Source organism: Symphalangus syndactylus, chromosome 17, assembly GCF_028878055.3.
Source record: "Symphalangus syndactylus isolate Jambi chromosome 17, NHGRI_mSymSyn1-v2.1_pri, whole genome shotgun sequence".
Lineage (NCBI taxonomy): Eukaryota > Metazoa > Chordata > Mammalia > Primates > Hylobatidae > Symphalangus > Symphalangus syndactylus.
This window is the reverse complement of record NC_072439.2, coordinates 30,656,056-30,664,228: the sequence shown is the minus strand read 5'-3', so window position 1 is coordinate 30,664,228 and position 8,173 is coordinate 30,656,056. Positions and strand designations below refer to the sequence as shown.

Below are 8,173 nucleotides of genomic sequence, written 5' to 3'. Positions count from 1 at the left end.
GGTTCACGCCATTCTGCCTCAGCCTCCCGAGTAGCCCACCACCACGCCCGGCTAACTTTTTGTATTTTTTAGTAGATACAGGGTTTCACCGTGTTAGCCAAGATGGTCTTGATTTCCTGACCTCGTGATCCACCTGCCTCGGCCTCCCAAAGTGCTGGGAATACAGATGTGAGCCACCACACCCGGTGCAAATTAGAACATCTACATTCAAAATTTAGGACATGCAGATATGATTATAATATCTTTCTCTTTGACGGCTTGAGTTTACATATTTAGATAAACACAACATAGTATTATTAAAAAAAATTTCCTGGCCAGAGGAAGGATTGCATTTCAAGAGTCCAATATGATGCAAAGATTAATACATTTTTCTGGTCTTGAGATGCTGCCACTCCCTGATTGGAACTTTCTCTGTCATGCTAATATTTTCTACAGTTTCTTTTTGAGGAAAAAAAATGCTAAATATTATCAATTTTTGACTGTCCCACACTTAAACCTATATCAAGACATTCAGGAACATACCATGAGTAAAGATTATAAAAATTGCGGAAAAAATTTGAAGAATAAGATGATGGTAACTTATAATTTGATAATGGCTCTAAGCTTGGCTGAGCGCCCTCTGGGGTTATTTTGTACATCCTGATCTTATGGACTAAGTACCTTCTTGTATATCAATTCCCACATTAAAGGAACTCTTCTCATACAGGCTTCTTCTGTGTTTTTGTGATCTGAACTCAATTGCAATGTTTTCATCACTTGCTGTCTAATACTTAGGTTAAACCTTTCTGTCAGGCTATTTCAAGCAAGTTCTTTTGACAATGCGATCCTGTAGTGAATGGAAGGAGAGGGTACAAGGCGACCACCAGGTCTCCGAAACTTCTGAGCTGTCTTCAGTCCTGGGTAGAGTTCATTGAGCTCATTGTTCACAAATATGCGAAGAGCCTGGAAAGTCTTGGTGGCAATATGGGTAGATTGCTGTAGCAAGTCTTTTCGTGCATAAATAGCAGAGAGAGGAAATGCACCTGTGACGATGTTGGCAAGCTGCTGAGGCAGATGCTGCGTGCCTGAACAATTGCTGAAGCGATTTTCTTGGCATGCTTCTCCTCCCCGTATGTTCTTAGGATAGATGCAAGTGCCTGTTGATCTAAAGCATTCACAACATCAGCAGCAGTGGGCGTGTCAGGGCACCTGCTACCATCCATCCTCATGTCCAAAGGGCCGTCTTTCTGAAGGGAAAAATACTTTTCAGGAGTATCGAGTTGCATGGAGGAACACCCAAGATCCATAAGAACTCCATCAAAACTCCCTGGCTGCACTCCAGCTTTCATTAACAACCTTCTGCCTGGCTGAACTGGCCCAGCATAGCTCGGATTTGTTTAGGATACAACTCTGAAAGATGTTCAGCTAATGCGTAAGCTGTCGGGTCTCTGTCCAAGGCATACAGAACAATATCTGACTCCTTCTGTAGAATGGCTTTTGTGTGCCCTCCCGAACCAAATGTCATATCTAGAAAAATCTGTCCTTTTTGTGGTGACAAACAAGGAACAACTTCATCCACCGTTACCGGAATGTGTAATTTAGCCATCGTTTCAAAATCTCTATCTTGAGATCTATGTAACTCCTGGGCTTGAGTTTGGTCTGTTTGCTTCTGGGCTTCATATTCTTCATATTTTTCTGCTGTAGTGTGTATTCTTTTTGGCCAGATACCTAAATTAGGTATGCCAGATTCCAACCAACATGAAAGACATTCTTTATACATTCTACAAAAATAAGGATACTGAAGCATTCTGTAGGTCAGCAAATCTGAGGCACGAAGACTTCTCAGCTGGCCTCTAACTTGGGCTGGAGACTACCACTACAGTGCCAGAGAACCTGAATTTGCTGCCTAGGTCTTACCCCTGGGGGAAACTCTGTCTTCTCTTTCTTAACTGTTTTTGCCACTTACACTCTTTTTGCATTCAGAGCCACTCTCTGCCAACCCACATAATCATGGCGTTTGTAGATAGATGCCTTCTGTCCTAGGAACATAGAGCAATAGATTAGGAAAAACATTTCCTTGGGGCTTAATTTGTTTGAGTCACAGAATAGATGTTTAGGCTCACAGGTTGTGCTGTGATGGTGCTGAGTGCCAGACCCTGAGATACAGAGGTGCTCATGCATTCTTTAATACATACACATTTTTGTTTGTGCCCCTGGCATGTGTGGCCATATTTTTGTGTTTGTGATCTGTGAAGCTCTTTGAAGAGTGGGAGACAGAGTAAGGGCCTGCATCTCCTGCTTATGTCTGAGGGTATGCAGTGGGTTGAATAGTGTCCCCCAAAATTTATGTTCACTCAGTTCATAAATTTATGTTCGTAAGTTTATGTTCATAAACATGAAATTTATGTTCATAAACTCATAAAGTTTATGACTTTATTTGGAAATAAGGTATTTACAGATGTAATTAGTTAAGGATTTCCAGATGAAATAATCCCGAATTTACGGTGGGCCTTAAATCCAGTGGCTCACGGTGTCCTTAGGGGAGAGAGCACAGACACATATGCACAGGGACGAAGGCCACAGGAAGAAGGAGGTAAAGACTGGAGGTAGACTGCCAAGGGCAAGGAAAGACTGGACCATTAGAAGCTGGGAGAGGCAAGGAATCATCTCCCCTAAGCCTTCAGAGGGGAGCATGGCCATGCTAGTAACTTGATTTTGGACTTTTAGGCTCCAGAGCTGTGAGAGAATAAATGTCTGCTGTTTCAAGGCTCCTTTTCGTGGTACTGTGCTGCAGCATCCCTAAGAAACTAATCCAGCGGGGTCCTGGTCACAGCAGATTTCCTCTGACATTGACTCTTGTCTTTAGTAACCAGGGAGAATAATCCAAGAAATATTTTTCTCTCCATGTACTCTAACAATTCTTATATCAACATGATGGAACCCCATTATAAGTGCATTTGATTTAATCAAATTCAATTTCTCAAAAAAAGGGAAAAAAAAAGAAGAGAAAACTGATGATTTCAAGTGTTAGCAAATAATGTATTTACCATTTCAATGAGCATATATCCCATTCAGAATGAACTCTGGGTTTGAAACACAAATCTGTGCTCCTTTATCAGTCGCGTTTCCTCATCCTCTCACAGTGTAAGCATCTCTCTTTCTTTCTCTGTCTCTCTCTCTCTCTTTTATCACCTTTATATCTAATAAAACCTTGTTCCCAAATTCAAACACATTAATATACCTGTGCTTAACCAAAGAGAAAGTAATCTGTTCCAATCCTAAAGGAAATGACTCAGCTGCACTGAAATTAGTCACTGCTGTGTAACCTAGGAACAAGATGTCATTACTATGTATGCAGTCCGGGAGCTGAATATCAAGCTCTAGACCTACCTGTGAACATTCACTCATTTCCAAACTGACTAAAATGGTATCTGACTCTGATGTTGCTCAATTCATTAACAGTTATTGCCATATTGTCACGGTATTGTGATAATAAATAAAATATGTAGTTGTGATTCTCAAAAGTTTCTTTAAACTGTTCTTAGGCCATAATGTTTATGGGGAAAAATTATGAGAAAAAATACCCTCATAAATGTTTGAAAAATCTTGCATCATATAAAACTTTATAAATTTGTTTTGTATTACTTAGGCTATGTTTTAACTTCCTTATTTTTTCCAGGGTGGGAGAAGGAATGTTCTCTGAAGAAATCTGTATGATAGACTACTGAAGGTAACTGGCCTGAACTACAGCTCTTGAGCCATCTGGTTTCACCTTCAGGGAGGTAAGTGCACTGAGAAGTACTAGGTAAGTGTGAGCACGAACATTGGAACCTCAAGATGCGAAAGAAGAGATCCTTTCTTCACATTTATAGGCAGACTCAACAGTATCTTTAACAGGTTCTTTGAAAAAATATTTCATTGAAAATAGCATGTTATCTGCTGGGCGTGGTGGCTCACACCTGTAATCCCAGCACTTTGGGAGGCCGAGGTGGATGGATCACCTGAGGTCAGGAGTTTGAGATCAGCCTGGCCAACATGGTGAAACCTTGTCTTTACTAACACAAAAATTAGCCAGGCGTGGTGGTACACACCTGTAATCCCAACTACTTGGGAGGCGAGGCAGGAGAATCACTTGAACCCAGGAGGCAGAGGTGGCAGTGAGCCGAGATTGCACCATTGCACTCCAGCCTGGGTAACAAGAGTGAAACTCCATCTCAAAAAAACAAAAACAAAAACAAAAACAGTGTGTTATCTTCTTAATCTTTGAGATATAAATAATATTGAAATTTAATATCCCAAGATTTGAAATTCAAGCATCCTAAGCTTAAATATTCATAGCTTACTGGATGCTTCATATTGGGGAATCTATTCAACATGGTAAGGTTATCAGTTTCATTGTTTATAAAATGGGCAAAATAGCAGTTGCATATAGAATTCTTACAAGGATTAAGATAGCTCCTACAAAGTTTCTGGTGCAGTGCCTGATGTATAATAGGCATTGATCAAATGAAACCTACTATTCTTTATCCTACTGCACAGAAATTTGTATGTTATTTTAATTAAAAATGTGAAAAACAATTTTTAAAATGAGCACTGTTCATCCATAACAGATATATTTTGAAATGATTTGCTGCCAGAAATGATTTTGATTGGGGCTGGTGATTGCTGCTACTGTTTTCAAACAATTGTGTTATATTTACAAAATTTGGGGGCCACAGGAAAATCTCCTCCAGGATTATTCACATCCTGTCACTTCCTTTCTTCTCTTTTGAATGCCTAACATGTAAGTGTATAGAAAGCATCGCCCAAGAGGAGAGGCCCCAAAGCTGCTATGCTTCTCCAGACTCTTCCTTTAAAGCTGTAGATGTGAATTCATCCACAATGGAAAGTTTAATGTGCACCATCTTAGAGTGGCAAAGTGCAGTGTATTTGCCGTAAGGCTGATTAATATTGTAGGCTCTAATCTATTCATTGTTTATTTCTTGTTGATAATCATAACCACCTGCTGATTGTCCCTCTTATGCTGGCCAGGACAGGGTAATTTTACAGGCTGTATTCAGGGTGCAGACAGTCTCGTGGATGCTCTTCCTCCTGCAAGAAAAATCACTGGAGACAATCGCAGTGTTTAGAAGGCTTACAACAAATTATTTTCCACTTGGTAGTCCTAATATTTCGGTTTCAGAAAACCAATTAATACAGTTTACTGGTAAAGAAAGGGAATTAGGTTGGATTAGGATACAAATTCGCTGTAATTTTCTCTCTTCTGCTGGTGGTAAGAAAGACAAAAAAAGACAAAACAGACTTAACCTGTGAGTACTGATGTACCCACAACCTGCTCACATATTATATAGAGTTTCTGCCTGTCTGAGGCCTTAATTCTAATACAAATCTGATGAATATTATGAGATGTTTAATATTATGTTGTCTTAACTTAGAACCCAAGTTAAAATCTGTTAATATTTTTAGGATTTATTTTTCTCTTTTTACTAAAGCGAGCCCTATTGGTCTTAAAATGTTTCTGAGCCGTACATCTTTTAAATGACTTTAAATGACCCCTTACCTCAATATCTTGTTTCTACAGATAAGAATATATTTCGCAAAAAGTAGGAATTACAAAGAATATTTTAAAACCCAATCATTTTATCTTTATCGTTTTCAAAATCAAGTGACTCAAAAATATGCATAATTTTTCACCACATAATTTGAAGGTTGTGACACTGACTGGCCCCATTTTGTACATGGTGGACCTGAAATTCCAGCAGGTTCATTCCTGTCTTCTGCTGTGTCTGAAAACACACATGCCGATATAATCACAGAGGGAGAACCATGAGCAGAGAACAGGGCGAAGAGGACACAGCCTTATTACATGTCAGATTACTGCTATCTCCACTAGCCTAGGTGCTCTTTCCTTCTTACAAAATAAACATCTTTGTTTCTTCAATAATATGACTTGGCATCTATACAGCATATAAAATATTGTTATAAAATATTGGAAATTTTCGATTCAGACCCCTTAAATGATTTACTCATTTAGTGCACCCAGAACAAAGAAATACACTGTATGGCAACAGGTGCTTAAAAGAGCCTTGAGGGAAATACATTCATGAGAATGTCATTATATGTTATATGCACATTCTTATTTATTTTCTCATACTTGTCCTGAGGTAAAGTAAGCACCTGCAACCCATAGGTAAGGCTTTTATTTACAGGGTACTTTTACACTCCGGGTAGATTTTGCCAAAGCATCAAAGCATTGTAGCTGTTACCTTCTTTATATACTTTATGTATATAAACAGACTCTTTAGCTAATACAAAAATAAAGAAATAGAGCTACAGAAACCCATTTTATTTATTGCCTCTCCCACATCTAAACATCCATTTTAAAATAATATCACTATGTCCTGGAGTGTCTCTGTTCCGCTTTGTGTTTTGCTAGTACCAGGTTGGACCTCCACTTACTACATACTTTCTCAGTGCATCATAACTACAGAAGGACCCATGCTCTACAACTTTACGCAGGTTTTCCTTGTGATAAAAACACGATGGGCTAACAACCCTTAAAATTTCTCATTTTCTTTACCAAATATAATGGTTTTGTGATTTTACATCAGCATCTGCAGCACAAGGAAGGTAAGAGCATTCTGAATGTGTTATAAAATAATTATGTCTGGTAAATAAAGGTCCATATAATTCTTTCCTTACTCATATTAAGATTTCTCCCCCTGCACTTGAATCCTTAGAAAAAGATGCTTTAGTATAAACATGGTCTTTGGCTTTACTTCTAAGAGCTGACATGAACCATAAAGATTTTTTTTCAAGAAGCAAATGCGATAAAGGGAACAATGGAGCCAAATATTGCTGAGTGCTGGGGATATGGGCCACAGCTGTGAAGTGGATGAATAGATTTCCCTGTGCATTTCCACTTTATTCTTCTAAGTATGTACATCTACTTATTCTATTTTATTACTAGTTAGGAAATACCAGTAAGCATGTGTTTGGCGGAGGTGAGTACATGTCCTTCCCAGTGTAGTTTGGCTCTAAATGATATTCTTATTAGATCCCCGGTGCACTGGGCCAATGGAATAGGCTGCTGAAAAGATACAGAGGAAGGGATCAGTAGTCTTCAAAAGCAGTCAGGAATTGTATCAATCAGGAATTTTTTTTTTTTTTCAGTTGCTGATGTCAAAGCCCAATTCCAGTTAGCATGAGCAAACAAAGGTGGTTTATTGGTTCTTGTAATGCGACTGCAGGTCGCATAAGCACAGAGCTGTCCTTAGGGATGATGGAGGCCTTGGAGGTCATCACCTTCGAGACTTTATGTATGGGTTGGCTTTATTTTTTTACTGATGCAGATGGGTTTTCTCTGTGTGTGGTAGAACTCCAGACTCACATTCCTCCAGTTTCATAGTTTGAAAAGAAATTAGTTCTTTCTCTTCCAGTTCTAGTTAGCAAATCCTCTGATGCTTTAAGCCAATTACTCACACCTCCTAACTTCTGGGTTCTACCTGAAAGAGAATAACTGGTAACAACTGTTAGAACAACTGGGATCAGTGCATAAAGTCAACCACTGCAAAACAACGGACTGACTGTAGAATGGGTTTACTCCTTCCTCAAATTTAGTCTCAGAAGCACCTATGCTTCTACAGAATTAACTGTCTACCTGTCTACCCAGCTTCACAGAGGATTGAGGGCCTGCTTCATGCACTTTTTGGCTAACAGAAACGAGAGGAAGAGAGAGACATTTTGGTCAGGCTTATCTCTCGAAATTAGATCTTATGGACCCTAACTTTGCATGGCAGCAAGGAAGAAAAAGAGACCATTGTGTTTCTTAGGTATCTGGAAGACACAGGATCTGGTGCAAGAGTCTGTTACTTATTTTTAAGAGTGGTAATCTGACTCCATGGCCCAATGAGCATGAAGCTCTGACCACGTAGAGTGGTCATTTCTCCTGTAGTATGGAGGCATGGTAGCTGTGCTCCCTCCAACACTGCCTTCCCAGTCAGAGCAGTTGTTCTTCCTCCTTTAGACAGCTGAGGAGGAAGAGAAACATTTCTCCTTCCCCTTCAGCAAAAAAAAAAAAAAAAAAAAAAGCCCTGCTTCATGCTGGTCAGGTCACATGTTTATCCCTCAACCACTCACTAAGACCAGGGGACTCAGACACCGTGATCGACCCCAACTGAGACAAATGTCCACA

The 8,173-nt window shown here is 39.5% G+C and overlaps 1 pseudogene; it reads right to left on the bottom strand.

The window, feature by feature from the left end:
• Window positions 1-579: 579 nt before the first annotated feature.
• Window positions 580-1,871, bottom strand: LOC129465899 (12S rRNA N4-methylcytidine (m4C) methyltransferase-like; annotated as a pseudogene).
• Window positions 1,872-8,173: the final 6,302 nt, after the last annotated feature.